This window comes from Dreissena polymorpha, chromosome 9 (assembly GCF_020536995.1).
Source record: "Dreissena polymorpha isolate Duluth1 chromosome 9, UMN_Dpol_1.0, whole genome shotgun sequence".
NCBI classification, from domain to species: Eukaryota; Metazoa; Mollusca; class Bivalvia; order Myida; family Dreissenidae; genus Dreissena; species Dreissena polymorpha.
The window spans coordinates 91,853,360-91,878,966 of NC_068363.1; the positions used below are offsets into that span (position 1 = coordinate 91,853,360).

The 25,607-nt window shown below is 34.9% G+C and overlaps 1 long non-coding RNA gene across 2 annotated transcripts; it reads left to right on the top strand.

The window, feature by feature from the left end:
* The first annotated feature begins 2,728 nt into the window (after positions 1–2,728).
* On the top strand, positions 2,729–25,340 carry LOC127844993 (uncharacterized). 2 transcript variants are annotated; one of them, XR_008032995.1, is made up of 5 exons: positions 2,729–2,844; positions 9,316–9,428; positions 9,641–9,714; positions 9,940–11,856; positions 25,142–25,340. It is a non-coding gene; the product is annotated as an uncharacterized LOC127844993 (long non-coding RNA). The 2 variants fall into 2 exon arrangements; XR_008032994.1 differs by lacking the exon at positions 25,142–25,340 and having other exon boundaries at positions 9,940–14,013.
* The last annotated feature ends 267 nt before the right edge of the window (positions 25,341–25,607 follow it).

Genomic DNA, 25,607 nt, shown 5'->3' on the forward strand with positions numbered 1-25,607 from the left:
GAATGCTGGAAGATAGCGGTTATAGCTGGGGCTAGCTCCGTAGCACAGGTCTGGAGGACTTTGTTTGGTACATCATCAGGGCCTACGGCTTTGTTGACCTTAAGGTTCTTTAGGAGTTTATGTACGCCTTCTTGACCGATCAAAAGTGTAGGGATGTTTTCGGTAACATGGCCTGAGAGTACTGGTTTCTGTTGTGAGCCACCATCCTTGGTGAAAACTGATTTGAACTGGTTTAGTAAGATTTCAGCTCTGCTTTTGGAGTCGGTGACTAGGTGACCATTAGAGCGTAGAGGTGCAATACCGATGTTATCCTGTTTCTTTAGATTTACGTATGACCAGAATGGTTTTGTATTGTTTGTCTGAAGACCTTCATGGATTATTCTGTTTACATGCTCCCATTCTGCCTGGCGGATTTTTTTCTTACTTTCCTTTTAGAATTTTCTATAGTTTGTCCAATTGTTTGAGGTTCGAGCTTTTTTTTATAGAGTCGTGCTTTCTTCTTTATTACTGATTTAACTTTCCTTGTGATCCATGGGGTTGAGTTTTTGGTTGTTTTCATCTTTGAAGGGATGTTTGCGTTGATGGCAGTATTGAGATCTGATTTGAAGGTATCCCAAAGTTCATGGACCGAACAGTTGTTGTTGAACATGGTGGTAATGTTTCCTGATATTTCGATGGCTTTCACCTTTAAGAGATCCCAGTTGGCTTTGGAAAACAGGTAACAACGTCTTGGCGCCCTCTTCGTGTAGAACGGTTTAGTGTCTGAGTTTGCAACGACTATATCGTGGTCTGAAATCCCAGGTGCGTTTGATGTGGATTTGATGAGAGAAGTGTTAGTGGTAAAAATAAGATCTAGTAGGGTATTCTCCCTGGTGGGTTTGTCGTGGACTTGAGTAAGATTGAAGTCAGCTGATAAGTCAAGGAGAGCTTGTCGGACATCTTTGTCTTGGGCACTGTTCCTCACAGCTAGGTTCTCCCAGTCGATGTCAGGGCAATTGAAAGAAATCTCCCGCGACTACCATTTGACGGTTATGATCGAGTGTAGCCAGTTCAAGTGATTTGCGAAGTTCTTGGATGTCAGACATGTTTCTATGTGGCATATAGAAAGAGGATACTAGGAGGTCTTTCTTGCCTTCCATTTTAATCTGTACCCATTCGACTTCACAGTTTGTCACGAACTCAGCTTTCTCCTCAGCGATGAGGTCTTCATGGACTAATACAAATACTCCACCCCCAGTGTGCCTCTGTCATTTCTGAATGATTTGTAATGGCTTGGGAAGACTTCGCTTGATTGGATAGCGTCTGAGGAAGGCGGTATTCCAGGTTTGATCCCCTTGAGCCAGGATTTTGTCCCGAACACTATGTCGGGTTTAATATACTGTAAGGCTGCCTATAGCTCAGAGCTCTTTCCGCCGCCAAGGCTTCTGCAATTTACGTTCATGAAACGAAGATTCCTTTTGTCTGAAACGCAGTAGAGAGATGAGGTATTCGTCTTAGATGTGCTGGAGGAAGATAAGTGTCTGGGTAAGCTGGAGGTACTACGTCTATCGATTGGGCTACTGACGTGAAGTGGACTAAATACAGAGGTTGAGGTAAATGAGTCAATGGTTGAATCTAGTTGAGATAGGGGATGAAACATGTTTGAAGTGCTCAATTCATAGCTGTGAAAGGTGAAGCTTGAACAGTTTATGCTGTCGCATTTACAGCAGAGCCATTGGATGTGAGAGTGCTTGGCTAAGAGGTCATAATCAGCGCTGCATAGCTCGATGCACGACTTGTGGTGCCAGACATCACAGACATCACAACATAAGGCATCATAGTGTTCCCACTTGACAGGCAAGTCGCAGAGTCCACATGGGAAGATCTGTGAATTTGTTACTGGGCCTGGGTTCGATTCAATGTCGCCACATAACAGGAGCAACGAAACGAGAAGGGCTTTGTTCTTGGCAGGGTGGGCAGAATCAGAAAAAGCAACATGGTACCGATGTTTTGCTGTTCTGGCAGTTAGGCCGGCAAGGAGCGATGGAAGGTGCTTATGGGGTGAATGATGTTTCGTCTGGCTATAGCTGATGACGATAGTTGTTACTAGCAGCATACCGAGCGTGAGTGTGAAACCGTTCTGACTGCTTTTTGGCTTCATGTTCATGTGGAGTGGGTGGGGAATGTAACAAGGTGGCTTCCAGGCAACGTACAAGCACAGTAGGGAACGCTAACAGGACATAATAGGGCTAGTTTAACTTACAACCAGTGTATTTACGCGTTTATTGGCAGAAAACACGCGTTAAAGTACTAGAAATTAATAAAATTTAATAATTTTTCTTCCGGAAAAAACAAGCGATTTTTTCTTCGCGCATGCGCACTCCAACGATCTAGATCTTCCTGTAGAGTATGGCAGTCATGCATATTGTTGATTGGTATGTATACGGCAGTGTTATCTGCAAATAAGCGAACTTGAGAAGTAATAGATTGAGGTAAGTCATTTATATAAAGGAGAAAAAGTAACGGACCAAGCGTACGATATGAAGTTGGTCGCGAATGAATTAAAATAATATATAAACTCATAAAGTTATTAAGGAAATAAATGATATTCAAAATAAAACCAAAAAATAAATTTAAATCAAACAAAATACTTGAAAAGAAATTAATATTTGATATTATTATGCTCGGAACCAGTCAAACTCTTCCATATTTATAGTGTTTTGTAACCGAATTGAACTAGTTCCGGTTAAAGTCTTTGGCGCGAAATGGCCTGGAGAAAAATGGTGAGACTGAATCCCTTTCAACATCGACCAGACGTTTTTAATTTGCATGAAGGACAACAAGATTAAACAATATAATTCTAAGGTATATTCAATTTAATTTCAACAGGCAATTTGTGAAAAATGTCCCTATATATGAATACCAGCCATTCTCGTTTTTCTTGTGCCATTTAGGCCACGGTGTCAAATTAGTCAATATAAATTGCCGCCTAAGAGTCTTTTGATGATTTTTGCTTTGGCAGACTCTTGGCGTCCATAGTCCACTCTATCTTTTTAATAGCGAGAGTTTTCCTTCTTTGTCTATATTGATGCGCAAGGAATTTGGTGCGCAACATTCAAGCCCCGATATCAGACAGTTAATATCAACGGATTGCAATAATATATACATACCTGTGTAGATAATTCATTTCTCAATAATGTTCCGTAAGAATTATGTAATGGCTCTTTCAATTTTGCATGCCTGACCAATTTAAATCAACACACTACTCACATTTTCAATTCCAATCGCTGTGCCCACTGTATACGGCAGGTAGATTTTAATCGATAACGCAGCCTATACCACCGTAATGCCTTCTTCTGATTGGTTGATATTTAAATATTTCATAACATGGCGAGAGGTCAGTGATTGTATTGCGATTAAAGCAGAAGTTTAACTGAAACAAATTATGCCTTTTAACTTCAAATCGACGCTATTTGAGGTAAAAATTGACTAATTAACTAAAACTTTATGAGTTGGTAATGTTATTTTGCAATTTTAAGCATATTGATATAATAGTATTGTATTTATTTTTCGTTATGATTTTTGCAGACCGGAGTTTCAGCGTTCAGATTTATTCTGAACGCGAATTATTTCAGCTAGCAGCGATTTTCCTCCTTCTTTATAAAGTACCGGTAAACGGTACTTTCCCAATCGAGCGAAAATTCCCAAATTCCCAATCGGCATCTGAAAAAATCCCAATCGGCGTCCGAATTTTTTCTCAAAACGATTGAAAGTTTCGTAACAAAACCCAACTTTCGGCGAGCGAACAAAGAAAATCGAATAGTTGTGTGTAACCACGCGCTCGATTAATATCGGGTTTTATTATTCAGCGCGTTCAATCAATAGAGTCGTTACTGTTTGCGGTTCTTTTGTCAGGCAGTTTGACTTCGGTTTGAAACCTTATCATAGTTTGAAATGCCCTCCAGCACTGCCTCTGTGGAAAGGTTGTTCAGTCTAATGAACAATCTTTGCACGACCAATCCGAACCGTCTATCACAGGACACATTGACAGCTCTAATGATGCCAGCAACTGAGTGATGATCAAACATCAAAGATTGTTGAAATTTTCAAAAAAATTTAAGAGAGACATTGCTTTATAAGAGATTAAAACAACTATTAATTGATTTTGTGTCGTCTATATAATATTTTGTTATTTATATCAACTTTATTACTTTAAGTAATGGTCATTAAGGCATGCCTGCAAATGATTATTTTAATGGGTATGTTCAATTAAGTTTGAACTGTATGATGTATTCAATAAGACCCAAACTTAACGGCGCGATTTTCCCAATTTAAGGATTTCACGACTCGATTTTTCCCAATTTTGAGGTTTTCACGACTCAATTTTTCCCAATTGGACCGGTACGGGTACTTTTCCCAATTGGACAAGGAAAATCGCTGGCTAGGTGTCAAATATGCTAGGTCGGGTAGGGATTGAGTTTTATTTTTATTTTTATTTTTTTAACCCTAGAATCCACAGATGGAAGTAACATACCCTGGATAGTATATATATGTATATATATATATATATATTTATTTATTTTACGAGCCAAATATATTAAAATAAATATATAATTTATAAAATCATGTTAAATGAGAAACAAATTGACAAAGAGCCATGAACAAAAAATCCCCACCCTTGATATTGGAATCATAACCTGGATAGTATATATATATATATATATATATATATACAGGGGTTTTTTTTACTAAGAAAGTGACGCCGATATTCGGCGTCTTCCCCTACCAGAATTTTTCCCCTAAAAATACCATTTCCCCTCCAAAAATATAATTTTTCACCAAAATATAATATTTTACCCTCAAAGAATTTTTTTTTTCTTTTGGGAAGTCGACGCTTATCCAATTTGTACCATGTACAACGATCTCTCTCTCTCTCCCGACGAACATTCAAATCTGGGAATCCCAGTGATTCTATATATAGCTCTTAAATTACGTCATGGAAACCGGGCAACTAATCGTATTAATCATGTGACTATTTTACTGGATTCCGGTCTTGCGCGAGAAGGGTGTTTCGTCAATTAATTACCGGAAACCAGTCGAATTTTCATCCGGGTTATGTGAAAGCCAAGATATAAACGTTAAAACAGAAAAAGTCTCACAATTGGCGTTCATACACGAACAAAATAAAACGTTCGGACTCGGAAAATATTAATTGCGTTGACGTATTTTTTAAGAATGAATCATCAAAAACCGTTGAAACCTAGCAGGATTCGGTTGTACATGTAATCAACATCGATTAATACTGTCGGATTATTGTGAAAGTGAAAGTAGACAATCAGGCTTTTTCCGCTCCATTTTGGGAAAACGCCACACTGGAATTTTGGGAATTTCGCGTCGCGAAAACCTCCATTTTGGGAAAAAAAATAATCGCAAAATTTGCTCAATTGGGAAAAATTATCGCATGTAAATTATTTAAAACAGTGTTTCTTATATTTCAAAGAAGCCGTTAACTGGTAAATAACGACTATTTTGATAACTTATTATTAAAATTTTACAAAATATTATGAACATGTGTGATTAGTGCAGGTTTTTTAATCTGAATTTGGGGAAAAGGCTTGGCCTTTTTGAGGTGAAAAAAATCGCGGGAAGCGCCGGATTTTGAGGAAAATAAGGAAAGTCTTAAATAATCATTAACATATTTTACATTTCTTAAAACAAATTCAAGGCAACAGATAATTTAATTATGCAATACTTTCTATTTTCTACACCAGATCAGGTCAACTTATATATTTATTAAAGGGTAAAAAAAAAAAAAAAAAAAAAAAAAAGTTTTGTTTTTTTTTTTTTTTTGGAATTGGGAATTTTTTTTTTCAATTGGGAAAAAAACAACCAGATTTGCATTGGGAATGGGGCCGAATTTCGGACCCGTGGCATAGGGCGGAAAAAGCCTGACAATCGGCAGCTGCCGCACCTTTCCCTTCCAATACTGTAGCAGATCTAGATCGTCAACCCATTCATCATGAAATTGAAATCACAATATTGACATCGTTCCCCGGCCCAAGTTGAAAACATTTCCCATTATTAGATCTACCCCTGCAACTTTATTTAGGACTTTGACTTTAATATCATACTTGTTCATATGTTTAAGAACAAAAAGGTCAGAGACATGACTCTTTTTCTAAAAAAAAACCTGAAGTCTGTAGGTCAGTTATAGACATTGAAATGAACAGTTTTTATTTTTTCCCCAAATATGTCTCTTTCGCGCTCGATTTTCCCCTTTTACCCAGCGTCCAGCGTCTTCCCCTTTTTCTAAAAAAAACCCCTGATATATATAGATATATATATATAAATATATATAGATATTAATTTTTTTTAGGAGCCCAATATATTAAAATAAATATATAAAATCATGTTTAATGAGAAACAAATTGACAAAGAGCTATGAACAAAAAATCCCCACCCTCTGATATTGGAATCATAACAAGGTCATTACCTAGACTTTATTATAGACCAGGAGCCGTATTCACCAATGTATCAGGGCCCTCAATCCATTTTAGGGGAAGCGGGTCGCTACCCATAGCAGGGGAAATTTTCGCGATGTTTCCCTTTTTGGGGGGATTTTTTACTTACTATCTAATTATTACATTTGGACATGTTTGCACTATATTCATTGCTCATTTCATAATTTAGTATGTTTGACAAGATTAAAATAGAATTGAGATATAATAATCATGAGACATCCATCATTAAAAAAAAAAAAATTAATTTTTTTTTAGGGGGAATTTTTCCCCAAAAAAGGGGAAAAGAGTATACTTTTCAGGGGGGGGGGAATGCGGCCGAATTTCGGCCGTGGATTTGACAGATTGAGGGCCCTGTGTATGTAAGTCTCAATTCTTAGACTCAGCTTCAGTTTCTGACTCAAACTCAGCCTTACAAAACTTAATTCACAAAACATAAAATGGAAAGTTTTAGACTCAGACTCAGTAAGATGAGTCTCAAATGCTAAGTCTTACGTTATGACGTAACGTCGTTTGCGCGTTTACTTTAGAAAATGGCCGCCGCCGACGCTACTTGCATAATCATAATATTAGAGTGGAAAGAGTGTTTTTGGATCGGTCAAACCCGTTGGAAATGTATCGTGATATAGAACTGTACAAACGATTTCGTTTCACACGACCGGGGATTGTAGTAATTTATGATCTTTGCGAGGATGAATTAAGTCGCAACACTATGCGGAGCCTGCTAGTTCCGGTCGCCGTGGCAGTATGCACATTCCTCAGATACTTGGCCAGTGGCGACCTCCAACTAACTGTGGGAGACAGCACTGGCCTGTCACAGGCAACGGTTAGCCGTGTTTGTGCACAGGTCAGTGACATTTTGGCTTCTAGAGTGCCGGTTCGTGCCAAACAAGAACTTGGTGCCATCACTGGTTTGTAAGAATAAATGCGATGTTTGCATTTTGCATGTTTTCTTATTTATTGTAAACAACTGTGAAATTCATAATTCTCCGCGTTTGTTTGTTGTCTTCGTGCAGGCTTCCTGAAAAGGCAGGACCGCCGGTCTTGTCCGGCAAAATTCTTTACGGTCCGGCGAAGTTTCTCATATTGCCAGTCCTTGTGACAGGCCAATCAAAATATGACTTAATACTGAAAAGTCTAATACTTGCCAAAAGAACGATTACACCCAATTGGAATCACTCTTTTCGTGAATTTCGAGCCTTTTTGTCATTAAGAACACTTAACTTGTTACCAGTTCTTAAGAGTACTCTCCCTTTGTTGTTGTTTTTTCAAAAACGTCAATTTTCATTGTTCCGACATATAACCATCTATCCAATTACAAAGGTTGTAACAAAAAACTAAACATGAAAAAAAAGCCAATACAAATGATCGAAATTGTCAAATTTGAAGTTGTCATCATCATATATAAGCAAAGTTTTGCTTTATGTATCGTCGGAACGCATGAAATTACACGGAAATGTGCTTATATCAGTGTAATATCGCATTATGTCATAATCATTTTATTTTTGATAATATAAAACAGATAGTTTTGTAAAAGATTGATATTGTACGAAAAATATATAAGAGTATGTTTTGTACAAGTTGACTACATAATTACATATTATATTGAATGAATCCCATATTTTAAAATTACAGTGTGTTACATTTGCATAAGAACACATAATGATTTAATGTTATATGTTCCAAAATCAATTACTTATAGTTGTCCAATACTTATACACAGGCTGCACATTGCAATAAATATGAGTTAAACTAAACTAAATTCGAAAGTTATAAACTCACGCTGTTCGGTCAGGTGAATTTTTGTCCGGACAGGCTTACTTTTCCATCAGCCTGTCCGGTTGACAGGCACTGTGTGGGACTTTTCAGGAAGCCTGCTTCGTGAAAATAATCTCCAAACTTAACGAACGTTAACTTGCCCTAATTTTATGGATAATACATGTTGATTGAATGCAAAAGGTAATGACATATTCTCATGTATCATTGACTTGACATTAACATTAAGTTTTGATTTTATTACTATTTTAAATCTATTTATAGATGTAGGAATTAACCTATAGATAAATATATATGCCAATGAAAGATGCAATGCCATGAGGCAGTTGGTAGCGCATTGGTGCTTGTAAATTTTTTGCACTGACTGGTCGATGGTTCGAAAAGACATCATGTGACTTCTTTCCTCGAACATTTTCAATATAAATTATGCCTTTTTTTATTCTTGGTCTTTTATGTAATGGGAATTAAATATTTATGTAATGGGAATTGAATATTTATTTCCGATGTTAATTAATACTAATACTAATTAATTTTAAAAAAGGCGCTACATGTACAAATAATTTGTATATTATAAACCCTGTTAAGAAGATATAGGGTACACCTGAATCCATATGTGCATATGTCCGTCTGTCTGTCTATGTTTTAATTGAGTTCCAATACAAAATGTATTTTTGCGACAAATGCTGTAGAATTTGCATTTGTTGATGGCAATTGAATTGTTGAACTGCACTTTATTTGTAAATTAATAAATAACACTCAACCACAGAAATAATATTTTATTCTCACATGCACATATTATTGCATTTTAAATCAATAGTAGAATGATGACATTGAATTTGATTATCAAGTTGAGACACATCAGCATATTGCATAACTTCTGACATAAGGCATATCTTTCATTCAATATAATGCACTTAATTAATCCATTTAAACCAATATCAATTAACTTATAAATATCGTAAGTTATCAACCAAATATCTATTAACTTATAAATATCGTAAGTTATCCAACAATTTGTCAGTGTTAAATGATTAACTTTCAGGTTTTCCAAGTACTTTGGGGTGCATCGATTTTACACATATGCATATCAAGAAGCCAGTAGACCATGTGGAAGACTACATAGGGCGAAAGGGTGTTCCCACCATCAACGTTCAGGTATGGCTTAACAGTCATGTGCAATGCTAAATGTAATCGCTTTTCTTTGATACAACTTTAGTTTTAACACACATATTTAATGAAACAACTGAATGTTAATTTTAACAGTTTGCCATTTGCAAAATAAGAAACATATCATCAGCATTTTATCAAATACCCAAGAAAAAATATACAAAAATATGTCTTATTTTCTACCGAATAACGAGTTTCAGTGCCAGTTGGCCAGGGAGGACACATGATGCCAGGATTTGGCGAAACTGTGAACTGAAACAGCAGTTTGAGAATGGTAGGTTTTCTAACAATTTACAAATACAAGTGAACACAATTTATAGTTTCAATATAGGAAAAGATTTAATGTGCATCAATTCACTAAAATGACATTAAACACTTGCTATAAGATATAAGTGGAAATAATTTTAACTGTTACATATTTTAATCTTTAAATACATTTTAATATCAAATTAAAATTCAGTGTAATAAAATTAATGAACTTTATATTAAAATTTTCAAGGTCAACACGATGGACTATTGATTGGCGACAGTGGGTATGGTTGCTCGCGACATTTAATGACACCATACCTTAGACCGGCAAATCAAGCTCAATCGTTCCCTGTGCAGAACAAGAGTAACAATAGAACAAACTTTTGGAATTTTGAAAAATAGGTTTGGCATACTCAGGAAAGTAAGAACACATCCACAAAGGGCTGTAAAAATCATAAGTGCATGCATTGTGCTACACAACATTGCAATCATTCACAATGAACTGAATGAGATTCCAGAAGAAAATCACATTTTGCCCGTTAACAACAATCAAGGCAATGATGATGATAACATGGATGGGAGGGCAATGAGGGATTACATAACCAGGGCATTTTTTTTAGGCTATTTCTGAACAACATATTAAGTATATGTGAACTTGCAAAAGACAACGTATACACTAAATATGGTTATTTCAAAATGTGATTGTGCAATAAATCAATGTCATGTTTTTTTTTTAAACTTTGTTCAAGCACGCATGAACACATCTTCATTATTGATGGATATAAAAATGCAAACAAGCATTACATTTTTGTTAAAATAATTTATAATAAAACAATATTTTTTTTATCTGTCTATTATATTCATGAGTGTTACAAATTTCAATGGGTAGAACTTTGTAAAAAAAACACTTTTAAAATAACAGGTAGAAATGTTGATGACTTATTGTAAATTCACATAACTGTATCTATGACTATTCTGGAATTTCATTTAGGCCATTGAATGACGAATGTTATTATTATCAATGATTTATATCTTGTCAGCAAATAATATCAAGGAGTGTCCCAAGCATTCAACTAATATTCCTCTTTGAATATATAGAATCTACTTTATCTTTCAGTAACATAATACAATGACCAATTTAATATTTAACCAACATTTCTTCCATGCACACAATCATTGACTGGAATTTTATAAGAACAAAAGGACACAATCATATTTCTATATTAGAAATAGAGTAATGGAGTAGTTGCACAAAAAACAATATTTTTTATTTTAATACAAAAAGGGGCATAAATCTAATATATTGCATGTCGGAGTTAAAGCACTTGGTCACATATTGACCCTCAACACATTTGTATGTTTCATTTGAATACCTTTATTAAAAGCACATGTGGATAGGTTCTTATTTTTCTGGGTATGCCAAACCTGTTTGGGTGAGTGGTATACAATATCTACATGCTGTTTAAAACTTTGCCATTGTAGTATAATGTTTTTGCCTGTAAACATAAGGCATATTGTTCATTTTTATGTCCCCCACTATAGTAGTGGGGGACATATTGTTTTTGCCCTGGCTGTTGGTTGGTCTGTTGGTTGGTCTGTTGGCTGGTTGGTTTGCGCCAACTTTAATATTTTGCAATAACTTTTGCTATATTGAATACAGCAACTTGATATTTGGCATGCATGTGTATCTCATGGAGCTGCACATTTTGAGTGGTGAAAGGTCAAGGTCATCCTTCAAGGTCAGAGGTCAAATATATGTGACCGAAATCGCTCATTTTATGAATACTTTTGCAATATTGAAGATAGCAACTTGATATTTGGCATGCATGTGTATCTCATGGTGCTGCACATTTTGAGTGGTGAAAGGTCAAGGTCATTCTTCAAGGTCAGAGGTCAAATATGTGGCCCGTATCGCTTATTTATGAATACTTTTGCAATCTTGAAGATAGCAACTTGATATTGGGCATGCATGTGTATCTCATGGAGCTGCACATTTTGAGTGGTGAAAGGTCAAGGTCATCCTTCAAGGTCAGAGGTCAAATATATGTGGCCCAAATCGCTTATTTTATGAATACTTTTGCAATATTGAAGATAGCAACTTGATATTTGGCAAGCATGTGTATCTCATGGAGCTGCACATTTTGAGTGGTGAAAGGTCAAGGTCGAGGTCATCGTTCAAGGTCAAATATATGGGTCAAAATTTCTCATGTAATGTCACTTCTGCAATATTGAAGCTAGCAATTTTATATTTGAAATGCATGTGTATCTCATGGAGCTGCACATTTTGAGTGGTGAAGGGTCATGGTCAAGGTCATCCTTCAAGGTCAAACGTCATATAGGGGGACATTGTGTTTCACAAACGCATCTTGTTTATTTTTAAATGAAGCAATGTTTTTTCCATTTGGATTTTTTCAATTTCTACAGTTTATTTGTGTATTTCAAGATTCAACTTTTCAATGTCCAGTGTCTGACAAATCCATTGCCCGGAGCCCGGGGGCTACCGAAATTTTTCATCGGGCTACTGAAATTTTCCAGCTGACGCCCGCCGGGCTACTATAAATCTTTAAGAGCGGTAGCCCGGTTTATTGACAGACATACGTAGAATAAACACGCTGACCATGTGTTTGTACACTGTGTATTGCTTATAATCCGATAACAAAGTGCAATCAATTATCTAATCAGTCACCGATCACTTGCGGTAATGTCTTAAACAGTAACAGTGTATTTTAATCATCCAATCAGAATCAACATTTGTCGTCTGCTAATAATATAATGAGAGCCGGTTGGATAGTTGGCGCACATGATGCAATATCATTTCGCAGTTTGGAATTCTTTGTTAACCGCAACAATGAGTAATAGCGACAATGTTTTTGATGTCGTTAAATATCCAAGGATGCCAAACATTAAATAAATCAAAACTATAGTGGATTCTTCAAAACGGTAACGATACCGAAAACGAATATTAATGACAACTTTGTGAGCGCTGTTAACACCTGCTAATTAGTTTGCATTATCAATTAATAATTTGATTAATCGACTTTTAATCAATAATCCCATATTATATGCCCGATTTATATTTTTAGCTCATCTATTTTTTGAAAAAAAATTATGAGCTATTGTCATCACCTTGGCGTCGGCGTCGGCGTCGGCGTCGGCGTTGGCGTTGGCGTCGGCGTCCGGTTAAGTTTTGCGTTTAGGTCCACTTTTCTCAGAAAGTATCAATGCTATTGCATTCAAACTTGGTACACTTACTTACTATCATGAGGGGACTAGGCAGGCAAAGTTAGATAACTCTGGCGTGCATTTTGACAGAATTATGTGCCCTTTTTATACTTAAAAAATTGAAAATTTTGGTTAAGTTTTGCGTTTAGTTCCACTTTTCTCAGTAAGTATCAATGCTATTGCATTCAAACTTGGTACACTTACTTACTATCATGAGGGGACTGGGCAGGCAAAGTTAGATAACTCTGGCATGCATTTTGACAGAATTATGTGCCCTTTTTATACTTAGAAAATTGACAATTTTGGTTAAGTTTTGTGTTTAGGTCCATTTTATTCCTTAAGCATCAAAGCTATTGCTTTCATACTTGCAACACTTACTAACTATCATAAGGGGACTGTGCAGGCAAAGTAATGTAACTCTGACTGGCATTTTGACAGAATTATGTGCCCTTTTTATACTTAGAAAATTGAAAATTTGATTAAGTTTTGTGTTTAGGTCCACTTTATTCCTACAGTATCAAAGCTATTGCTTTCATACTTGCAAGATTTATGAACTATCATAAGGGGACGGTGCAGGCAAAGTTATGTAACTCTGACTGGCATTTGGACGGAATTATGGGCCCTTTATACTTAGAAAATTGAAAATTTGGTTAAGATTTATGTTTTGGTCACTTTACCCCTAAAGTATCATAGATATTGCTTTCATACTTGGAACACTCACAAACTATCATAAGGGTACAGTAAAAGGACAAGTTGCATAACTCTGGTTGTCATTGTTACGGAATTATGGCCCTTTTTTGACTTAGTAACTTTTAATATATGGTTAAATTTTGTGTTTCGATCCACTCGAAGTATCAAGGCTATTGCTTTCAAACTTCAAATACTTACATGCTATCATGAGGTTACTGTACCTGGCAACTTGAATTTTACTTTGACCTTTGAATGACCTTGACTCTCAAGGTCAAATTATTAAATTTTGCTAAAATTGCCATAACTTCTTTATTTATGATTAGATTTGATTGATACTTTGATGAAACTACTCTTACCTGACATACCACAATAGACTTCACCCAAACCATCCCCCGTGCCCTCCCCCCCCTCCCCCCTCCCCCCCCCCCTAATTTTTTTTTTTTTTTTTTTTTTTTTTATAAGATCATCTCACAAATGACCACCACACCCTCACACTATACCCCCACCCCACCCCCCCCACCCCCCCCCCCCAAATTTTTTTTTTGATTTTTTTTTTTTTTTTTTTTTTTTTTTTAAGATCATCTCACAAATTATCACCACACCCTCACACTATACCCCCCCCCCCCCGATTTTTTTATTATTATTTTTTTTTTTCGCTTTTTTGGAAGATAATGTAATAAATGTCCACAACCCCACACTATACACCCCTCTTCACTCCACTCCTCCCTCCTTTGTGATTGAAAATGAGAGTCCCTTCACCTTTAAAAAGAAAATAGATGAGCGGTCTGCACCCGCAAGGCGGTGCTCTTGTTAAAACCAAGTTATGGTTGGGTAATATAGACGATAAGAGTCATAAACACAAACGTTTGAAATTTTCTAAAGTGTCAAATGAATTTCGGCATATGGTTCTATTTAAAGATATGATGAATTAAGCTCCCAATCAGGACCGTTGTATTGCAACATGCGTAAATAACCTGCCACGGTTAGCACGCGTTGTGTACAGCTATTTTAGGTTACAAAATTCTACATTTAAGAAATGAATTTCTTTGTCCTGATAAAAAGCGCGCGCAAATTGGCGTGGGTGTATTTATTTGTAAATAAAAATTTCGTAGCGGGTACAACATTGAGATCATTTAATTTCCATTAAAAGTTTCGTTGTGAATTTCAACTAAAGTACCGGGGTATCTCGCGAATTATTTGGCATTGACATTTTCTCTAAATAAAATATCATGTAAACACGCTGTATCGTTACCGTTACGCTGTATCAGTTCCTTCATTATTGAAACAATTATTGTATTGTATACTGACTGCACACAAGTGTCGTAACATACGGATGCAATACGTAAATTCAGACAGTACTTAAAGTCGGACACAAGTAAATAAATGATTAAATACTCTTGATTTCTTGAAACTCAGTATTTGTTGTTAAAATGGCAATTGCATTGATTAAAACCATACGATTGAAAACCAATCGCATTGATCATCTAAACGCTTTATTTACATTTACGACTTAACGTGCTGTCCGAATTTAAGTACACATACATGTGCACATACATGTAATATCTACATGTAGTATATGATTTTCTTTGGTACATTTACATTTAAGTACACGGTGCCTGTACTGTAACATTAATTGACGATATTGACTGTGTACATCAGACTACTTGCTGTTTTATGTATATGTATGTATATGTAAATGAAGAAATAAAATAAAGATGAAAACCTGCCTCTTATCATTTTGTAGGAAAATTTTATGGGCTACCAAATAATTTTATTGGTAGCCCAGTGGGCTACCTGAAAAATAAGAAATTTGTCGGACACTGAATGTCCTTTTCCATGTTTGCAGTGGTCAGCGTTGTTAATGTATTGCTGGACACTCTTTTGTTGGCCTTCTTTGTGAATGCTGAAAAAAGGTTAAAACGTGTAATTTTGATTAACAGGCCTCGACACTAACAGTATCCCGGGAACCAGAGACCCCCAAATTTTGGTTGAGACACCAGTTTTTCCCAGGATATTGCTCTAATTTTAATAGGCAGGGTTCCCTGTGGACACCAATCTGTAGAAATTAGTGTCAAGCCCCGATAAATGGACTTTTTCTCATGTTATGACATTCAAATGTTTAAATCTTTACATTTTGTATAATCTATTCATTAGTGCTTAATGTTGACATATTTAATGCTAGTTATATTTCAAAGTATGCATGCTATTTCTTGCATACTAAATAGTAACATATTATACAGTGCTTGCTTTCTCATATGGTATTGTCAATCTAGTTAGCTCATCTATTTTTTGAAAAAAAATTATGAGCTATTGTCATCACCTTGGTGTGGGCATCGGCGTTGGCGTCCGGTTAAGTTTTGCGTTTAGGTCCACTTTTCTCAGAAAGTATCAATGCTATAGCATTCAAACTTGGTACACTTACTTACTATCATGAGGGGACTGGGCAGGCAAAGTTAGATAACTCAGGCGTGCATTTTGACAGAATTATGTGCCCTTTTTATACTTAGAAAATTGAAAATTTTGGTTAAGTTTTGTGTTTAGGTCCATTTTATTCCTTAAGTATCAAAGCTATTGCTTTCATACTTGCAACACTTACTATCATAAGGGGACTGTGTAGGCAAAGTTATGTAACTCTGACTGGCATTTTGAAAGAATTATGTGCCCTTTTTATACTTAGAAAGTTGAAAATTTTGTTAAGTTTTGTGTTTAGGTCCACTTTATTCCTAAGTATCAAAGCTATTGCTTTCATACTTGCAACACTTATTAACTATCATAAGGGGACTGTGCAGGCAAAGTTATGTAACTCTGACTGGCATTTTGACGGAATTATGGGCCCTTTATACTTAGAAAATTGAAAATTTGGTTAAGTTTTGTGTTTTGGTCCACTTTACCCCTAAAGTATCATAGATATTGCTTTCATACCTGGAACACTCGCAAACTATTATAAGGGTACAGTAAAAGGACAAGTTGCATAACTCTGGTTGTCATTTTTTACGGAATTATGGCCCTTTTTTGACTTTCGGTTAAAAAACACAAATATTTATTTTTATTATTTTATTTTTGAAATACCGTCCAACCATTGCACCCAAGAATTCCCTCCCACCCCACCACCCCCCCCCCCCCTGATTTTTTTTTTTTGCACACCCACACTATACACCCCTCTTCGCTCCACCCCTCCCTCCTTTATGATTGAAATTGAGAGTCCCTTCACCTTTAAAAAGAAAATAGATGAGCGGTCTGCACCCGCAAGGCGGTGCTCTTGTTTTAAGAACTGGTATTCCATCAATGAAAGTTTCATACTTTTAAAGTGTCCTCTTAATACCTGTTATTATAGACTGCTATAGAGCTGTTATAGAGCCACCATAGTATTAAGTTTCAAATTGATGACCTTTTAAGTGGTTAAAATTTGCTATGGACAACTTGAATTATATTTTTAAACATATCCAAAACTTACCTTCTTTTCTTTCACGCCTTAACTGACATTTTTTGCGGAATCTGAAATTACAACGAAAAATGAGACACTTTATAAAAAACAAAATTAATTAACTCCAGTGATGTTTTCAATGCAACACAATGGACAACTAATGTTATTATACTATACTTTAGTTTATGTGTTATGATAGTCACGGCGTAAATTTTCAAACAAAATGTTTAAAGTTTATTTCTTTTGTTTTGTTTTGGTTTTAACTATGTGTAAATCTATTATATTGTATACTGTGTTCAATGTTATGTACACATATGGTTTGCATATATATGATAATCTATTTATTTACCATAGTGTTCTTCACAGCTGGCTGTTATGGCACTCTCACTTCTTTGTAATGCATATGAAGAAGCTGCAAAAAAGACAGCAAAAATGTATTCAAACAGATAAGTTTGTAAAACACTTATGCACATACACTTATTCTCATTAATAATATATGTACAGTTACAATTATGCATAGATTTGATGTATCTGTGACAACAGTAAATGCAAAGTTTATTTAATATGGAAAAAATAATGATGTTATTATTTGTTGATAAAGAAAACATTTATTGTAGCATTGTGTGTTATTTGCTGTTAATAAATAAGAACAAGATGATTTTTTGCATTGTATCGCTGCTGTTGTTTTTTAAACTTGATTTAAAGTAATAACAATTTATAATACAAACAATGATAACTGTTAATTTAATTTATTTCAGTGTGTATATATTATTATTGAATGCACAAAATTAAATAGAAACGTAATCTGCAATTAATGTTATGTACATGTATGGTTTGGAATATGGTGATTTTTTAATGTACCTTTCTGTTCCGGATTGCTCCCGGTTGCCAGTGCCCAAATCCTTGTCTGTGATGCAACAACTAAAAAAAACCATATATTTGATCAATAAAAAGATGTTATAAGTTGATTATTATGTTTATTTGTGTTGTTACTTTAGGTGTGGCATTAAATGACAATGCATTTTGTTACAAAAAAGTGGATTTATTATTTCAAAGCATCGCTTTAACAGTCAGCTCAGTGTACATGTTACATAATACTGACTACCGGTATATATCACCAACTCAGAAGATATAAAATGCTACAAAATATCAATAAATTATTAATAATGATAGCCAAAGATACATCATTTCAATACAGTCATACACAGTTATTGCAATACTAGTATATAAAATATGAAGAATCTACTTCTTTAAGGCTTTAAAAATAAAATAAAAATATTAAATAATAATAATTATATATTAACAGAGTCAGACACATAGACTCAGAACTCTTCCCAAACATATCTCAGATATCAAACAAACTCAGCCCTTGCAGCCTTAAATGGTTGACACTTTGACGTATAAGAGATAAACAGACGGACGGACAGAAGGACGGACGTACCACGCCAAAACAATATCCCTCCGCCTTTGGCGGGGGATAATAATAACTGTCCATTACTGAACTTCATTTTTAAATAATAAATGATTACTGTCTGAGTCTACGCCCCCTGTTATGCCCTGAACAACAGGGTGGCCTTGCATCGTGGAGGCAAGCACCTCCTCCGACGATGTGAAGTGAACTGCATCGCCACCGCCTGTTGTTGGGTGCCTCATTTCTCCGACCTTTTTTAATGTCTACATTGGAAGAAGTTAGTAACGGATAGGTTAACAGTTAATTGCAAAATACTTTTATTTACTTTTATTAATGTTAAAAGCCTATCATTGTTCAGTCGATTCATGTTGTTGTTGACCTGTGTCAATGTTTACAACTGTTTCTGTTTTGGAAAGCAAAACAAGGTCATGTTATGTATGCACCAAATTGATGTGTACCATATACAATAAGCATGAAAGCTGCAACTCGTGATTTTGTAAATAACGGACATGTGGTGAACTGGTGACACATATTCAGTAATGTGGGGATTGTCTCAAAATACATAAAAACTCAATTGAAGATGTCCAATACACAGGTGGTTAGCGTGTGGCTATGATATTTATTAGTAAAAACTTCATTTTGAATGAAAAATAATCAAATTATATTGAAAAGTCGATTTCTCTGAATACATATTCTTCACTATCAAATTTATTTATAACAAGGTAATCAACTCAAAATAACCCGAATATAGGGTGCATCCCTTTTAACAGCCATTACTTCATCAATTGTGCAGAGATTTCCATGAACTTGGTCTAATTGAACGCAGAAATGAATTACCTTTCTGGAAATGTGCATATCTTTCAATATTTTTCACAAATGCTGGGTAAAATTTAAAGAAATAACACCATACACATGTAATCCGATAAAGACCTAAGCGATCCGGTAATGACTGAATCCGTGTACCATGAAATTCGCACTGTAAACAAATCTACTTTATGGAAAAGTTTAATTAATAATCATATGAATTGACAAGTGTCAGATCTTTTTACCACATGTAGTAATATTGAAACAAACTGCAAGTTACATGTATTAATACTTTTTCAACAAATTTAATACACAAACATGAGATGAAAGCATAACAAAAAAAAAAGAAATTCATGACAACTTACACCAAGCTTTTGAATTTTGGAATTTCTTCTGGCACTGTTCGCCAGTTCTTGCGACCCGGAATTCTCTGAGATTTCAATGAATACAATGGTATGTGTGTAGATATTATAGTAAATACATTAGAAGTGCACACTACACTTCATGTTTACCATCATGGCTGTTGATAAGTTAAATATAAACGAGATACAGAGTATTAGTAATCGATGTAAACTTGTAGTAAATGAAAAGTTCATTTAGAAATGTGAAGATTGTTTACGGGTACGAATAAAACAAACATGGGTACGGATCTAACAGGGTACGAGATGAAAAATAAAACAATAGCCCTTCTTAAATGGTACATTTATCCGTGATTGCACAAATATTCAATATTAATACTAAAATAATAATTCACATATGCAAATTTAGGAAACAAAGAACGTGCAACTGTACCATAATCATAACAAATGTTTGAAACTAAAACACATTTCACAATCACATCCGAAATCCGTAAGTACAATTTGTTTAGTGGTAATGCCCTTTATTAACCAGATTTTCCGAAGGAAAAAACTGGTTATTAGATTGGCGAATGCGGGCGGGCTGGCTGGCTGGCGGGCTGGCTGGCGGGCGGGCGGAACAAGCTTGTCCGGGCCATAACTATGTCGTTCATTGTCAGATTTTAAAATCATTTGGCACATTTGTTCACCATCATTGGATGGTGTGTCGCGCGAAATAATTACGTCGATATCTCCAAGGTCAAGGTCACACTTTGAGTTCAAAGGTCAAAAATGGCCATAAATGAGCTTGTCCTGGCCATAACTATGTCATTCATTGTGAGATTTTAAAATCATTTGGCACATTTGTTCACCATCATGGGATGGTGTGTCGCACGAAAGAATCACGTCAATATCTCCAATGTCAAGGTCGCCACGTCTAAAAATAGATTTTTAAAAAAAAAAAAACTTACAAAGGGGGTTAATTTTGTTTGTTCATTTCAAAAGTTCAGTTTGAGTTTTCTCCCTTTATCAGATTTTTTTTTCACATTGAAAACCTGGTTTTGTGACAATTTTGTCCCTTGTTTACATAGTGTATTATGCGGCGCTATCAAAAACGATATCGGTAGCAAATCCAATCGTATGCTATTAAATAAAATATAAAAATATAAGGCATATACCAAAAATAACATTTAACTTACAATGATAACCTGCTTCCAACCTCGTCCCATTTCTTTCTTCTGATTACCGAAAAAAATTCCATTCCTATCCCCTTATATTCGCCGAATAGAAGGTTCCAGTGGTCCCGAACCAGCGCAATCAACACAATTTCTGCTGGCTCGGTCCAATCTGGAGCCTTCTGACGCTTCATAACATTTTCCTCAGACAAACACTCCATCTTATAATATAATTTGTATCAGAAATGTCTTCTGCAATTTATGACACTATTTGGCGCGTTTTCTCTACTAGAGTGCTCGCTTAGTCGTGACGTCAGAAAAAAAACAATCTTATTGAAGTCTATTTCCAAACGCGTTCCTGAATACAAATCCTGAGTCTGTCTTGTAAGTCTAAGTCTGAGTCAAAGTCTGAGTTTGAGTTCAAGTTTGAGTTTATTATTGATGACGGCTCCAGGGCTCGACATTAACTTTTGAAGCCACTTGTCCAGTCGGACAAGTAGACCATAATTTTAATTGTCCTGGCCAAAAAGCAACTTGTCCTGACCATTATATCTTATTCTGCTCAGTACTTTGCAAAATAATGAAATAATACAAAATGCTCAAATCATAAAGACTTGAATCGTTCAAAATACATGTAAACATAATTGTAGGCAATTTCAAAACAAAGAGAACTGACTAGAATAACAGGAAAACTCAAGATTATTGATTTTTAAACATTATACAAAGCCATAATAACTGACAAAAAATTGTGTGTTGCCACCATAAAACAGAAAATGTTAAAAGTGATGTATATGTACAGTACTTAACTGATATTTTAAAAAACAAAATCATTCTATACATAGAGATGACGTCACTACGTTAAAGGGGCCTTTTCACAGATTTTGGCGTGTTTTGAAGTTTGTCATTAAATGCTTTATATTGATAAAGGTAAACATTAAATTTTAAAAGCTCCAGTTAAAAATCAAAAATAAAATTGAAAAAAAGGAAAAAAAAGTAACCAGCAGGGCTCGAACCAGTGACCCCCAGAATCCTGAAGTAAAAACGCATTACATGTAGCCGACTGAGCTATCCTGCCAAGAATACATAAGATGCGTATTTATACCTTATATAAGCAATCTTCGTAGTTTCACAAATTTAAACGACAACAACAGAACTCTCCAAATTATTCAATCATTTCACGTTATAATTTTTAGGTTTTCTCAATCGTCAAAAGATGCATATAATAGCTATATTAGACCGTGGCAAATGTTCAGTAATACCTTTTCCTCACAAATATCATAACTAAACCGAAAATTTGCGAATCTGAAACAACTTTTTTCAATTTTGTCAATTTACCAAACCGTGAAAAGATCCCTTTAATTGTTTGTAAGATCGGTGTGTACCAGTGTTGTAAAATGCAATTCTTTACAAGGGAGAATATTCTTGTTATCTTGGCAAGGAAAAAAAATGTTATGGGTTGCTTTCCTTGTGAACAGTACAGTGTAGTACATGTATCACATGGAACTATCGGAATATCTCGGGCTTTGACGATTAAAGGTATACAAAATATACTCGGAAAAGTTGATTGATATCTCCACAGAAATAATGGCTTTAAAGGCATTTTTTCTAAGTTATACAATTATTATGACCACTTGTCTCGTCGGACTAGCAAATTCTTTATTTACTTGTCCGGACTAACAATTTGGTTGTCCCGGACAGTCGGACTACCTTTAATGTCGAGCCCTGTAGACCTGTCTTCGCGGGCCGCAAAAATGTCAAAAATAGCTTTAATCCAAAGCATCCCTTGATCCTCCTATGGGCAATTGGACAACCTTTCAAAAAAAGTTAACTTCAAAAATATCTGTCCAGCCGTTAACTCACAGTCAGTCCAAAACCGAGCAATATTTCGAGTCCGTTTGTCAACCCGAATAAATCTTCTACAGACTTTCAAACAATATTTTTGACTTTTCTCCCCTTATTCCATAGCTCGCGTCCTATTCATTTAAAACAACGAGGCGTGTCACATAATGCATGCATATGCAACCACGGATACCAAAAAGTTCATTCAAATCGACTTCATTACGATCAAATTTCGCTGTTTTTTGTTTGTCTCTCTCCGAGAAATATTAACAGACACCATTCAGCTGCTGACAGAACCGCGTGAATACAATGAATGTTTTCATTGGCCAAGACGTTTACCTGACTGGTACCGTTGTTTGCTGCACTTTATTAGAAGGTGAAAAAGTCGTTCTGCAATATGACCCCAAGTAAACAAGTTTGAACTGTTCCAAATTTGATTTTTGATGTATGCGTTTTAAATAATGGTTCTCTTGGGGAATTTTTCTCCAATTTGGGGAAAAACATAATTTTCAGCTTGGGGAATGGGGCCTCATAATGGAGACTACACACAGGAATATAGGGAATGAAACACCCTTTTAAATTTCATTTAAATAACAAAATAATTATGTCATATAAAGTAACAAAACCTTATCAACTGACTGTTGTTTTTATTAATTTTGTCTGAAGCTTGATATTTTTCAAAAAGATAATTATACTATAAGTTATTAAGGACATTTTTAATAATAAATTACTAGATCATCATCCATTTCTTACTTAAATTGTGAGAGGTGAGGAATATTTTTTTTTACTTTTCAAAACTGAAATAAAGGCATACATAAAGGGTAGTATGAAAACAGTGTATGATATTAAATTGTGTATTATTAGCAATGAGAATTGTATCAGAAAAATAATTATTTTGAGTGAAAATGCCTTTCTCATCATATTATAATTTTATTTCAAAAATTGATAAAATTGTATGGAAGACATGATAATATGAAGAAGTGGGGTGATAATCTAGTAATTGATTTTAGCAACATAATTGATCTACATCATTGACAAAACCTGTTCTATCGACAAAGAACAACTTTGGCATAATTATATTACACAAAGTGAAATGTACTGAAATATGATTAAAACAGAACATAGTGTGCTGCAATATTTTTTTTTAATATAAGAATGAACAAACTGTTTGTTATTACATACGCTTTTTCTTTTAAGTAGATAGATAGATAGATATGCTATATTCAGGAAAAAAGGCAAAATGCCCATCATTCAGAATATAAAACAAAGAAATATATAACTGGTTAATTTTGAGGCATGTTACGTCATGTTAGATATCTGTGCATACATATTGCAAATTAAAGATACAGAAACATTTGGTTTTGATAATAAAACACGTTTGGAAGTAATTGGAGAAAAAAAAGCAACTTTATCTTGTTTAGACCATAGATTGGGTTCTTACGGAGAAAAATGTAAAATTATAGCTAAATGACATGGAATTATTTATTGAAAATGTACATTTAAAATTTTAAAAGTTTTTTTGAATACATTTTAAAGATAAATGTTATATGCTCCAAATACATGTATGAGGATCGGAATACAAAAGATGAGTTAACACACACAAAAAGTTTATAAGATCTAGGTGACTCAATCTGTATTAGAGCAATAATAAAACATTTTAAAGATGTGAAATGTATATTTCTTACGAGAAAGTCAAAAATAAAGAAAAAACTTACATGATCCTGCAAAATGTTTTCATTTCAGTTAAAAATGTACATTTATCAGTGTTCTTTATTTACATATATGATTGTATATCATATAACATTTATACAAGATTGCGTAGGTTACACTGCAACACCGATATATCGCGATTAAAACATGTTATTTAGTGATCATGCTCGTCGGATTTTCGGGAGCCATAGCCAGCGATATATTGGACAGTGTGATATACCGGTCCGCGATATATCGGCGTTGCAGTGTATTCACACACAAATTAAAAAAAATATATATACAAAAACACATGTATGCTCTGCTTTCCAAATACATACACGTGTTCGCTCTCTAATTCGAGTTTTTTTCATCCGATTTTCACTAAACTTGGTCAGAAGATGTATCTAGATGATGTCTAGGTCATGTTCGAACTTGGGCCTTGCCGGGTAAAAAACCTAGGTCACGGGGTCACTTAGTGCGTTTTAAACATTCCGCATGTTGTCTGCTTTCTAATTCAAGTAGTTTTCATCCGATCTTCACCAAACTTGGTCAAAAGTTGTATCTAGATGATGTATCTAGATATCGGCCCCGAAATTGCCATAAAAAAAACACTGGCTTATGTTATGAATACTTTTGCAATATTGAAGATAGCAACTTGATATTTGGCATGCATGTGTATCTCATGGAGCTGCACATTTTGAGTGGTGAAAGGTCAAGGTCATCCTTCAAGGTCAGAGGTCAAATATATGTGGCCAAAATCGCTTATTTTATGAATACTTTTGCAATAATGAAGATAGCAACTTGATATTTGGCATGCATGTGTATCTCATGGAGCTGCACATTTTGAGTAGTGAAAGGTCAAGGTCATCCTTCAAGGTCAAATATATGGGTCAAAATTGCTCATGTAATGTCACTTCTGCAATATTGAAGCTAGCAATTTTATATTTGAAATGCGTGTGTATCTCAAGGAGCTGCACATTTTGAGTGGTGAAGGGTCAAGGTCAAGGCCATCCTTCAAGGTCAAACGTCATATAGGGGGACATTGTGTTTCACAAACACATCTTGTTCAGAAGTGTAAAGAGTACAGTGCATAATGTGGGACGAGCGTATTTAAATTCAGATTGAATGCAATACGATCTTACAAAAAACGTTTTATTGCATCATACGCCTTCATGTAAAAAATGTTTTCCTCCTGGAAATTGTGCTATTAATGCATACTATTATCAAAACATTTTTTAGACACGTAAAGCGTTGTAACAAATTATAATCAATTCAAAACAAATATACCATAAGTATAAATGTTCCGTTAAATTCCCAAATGAGAATAAT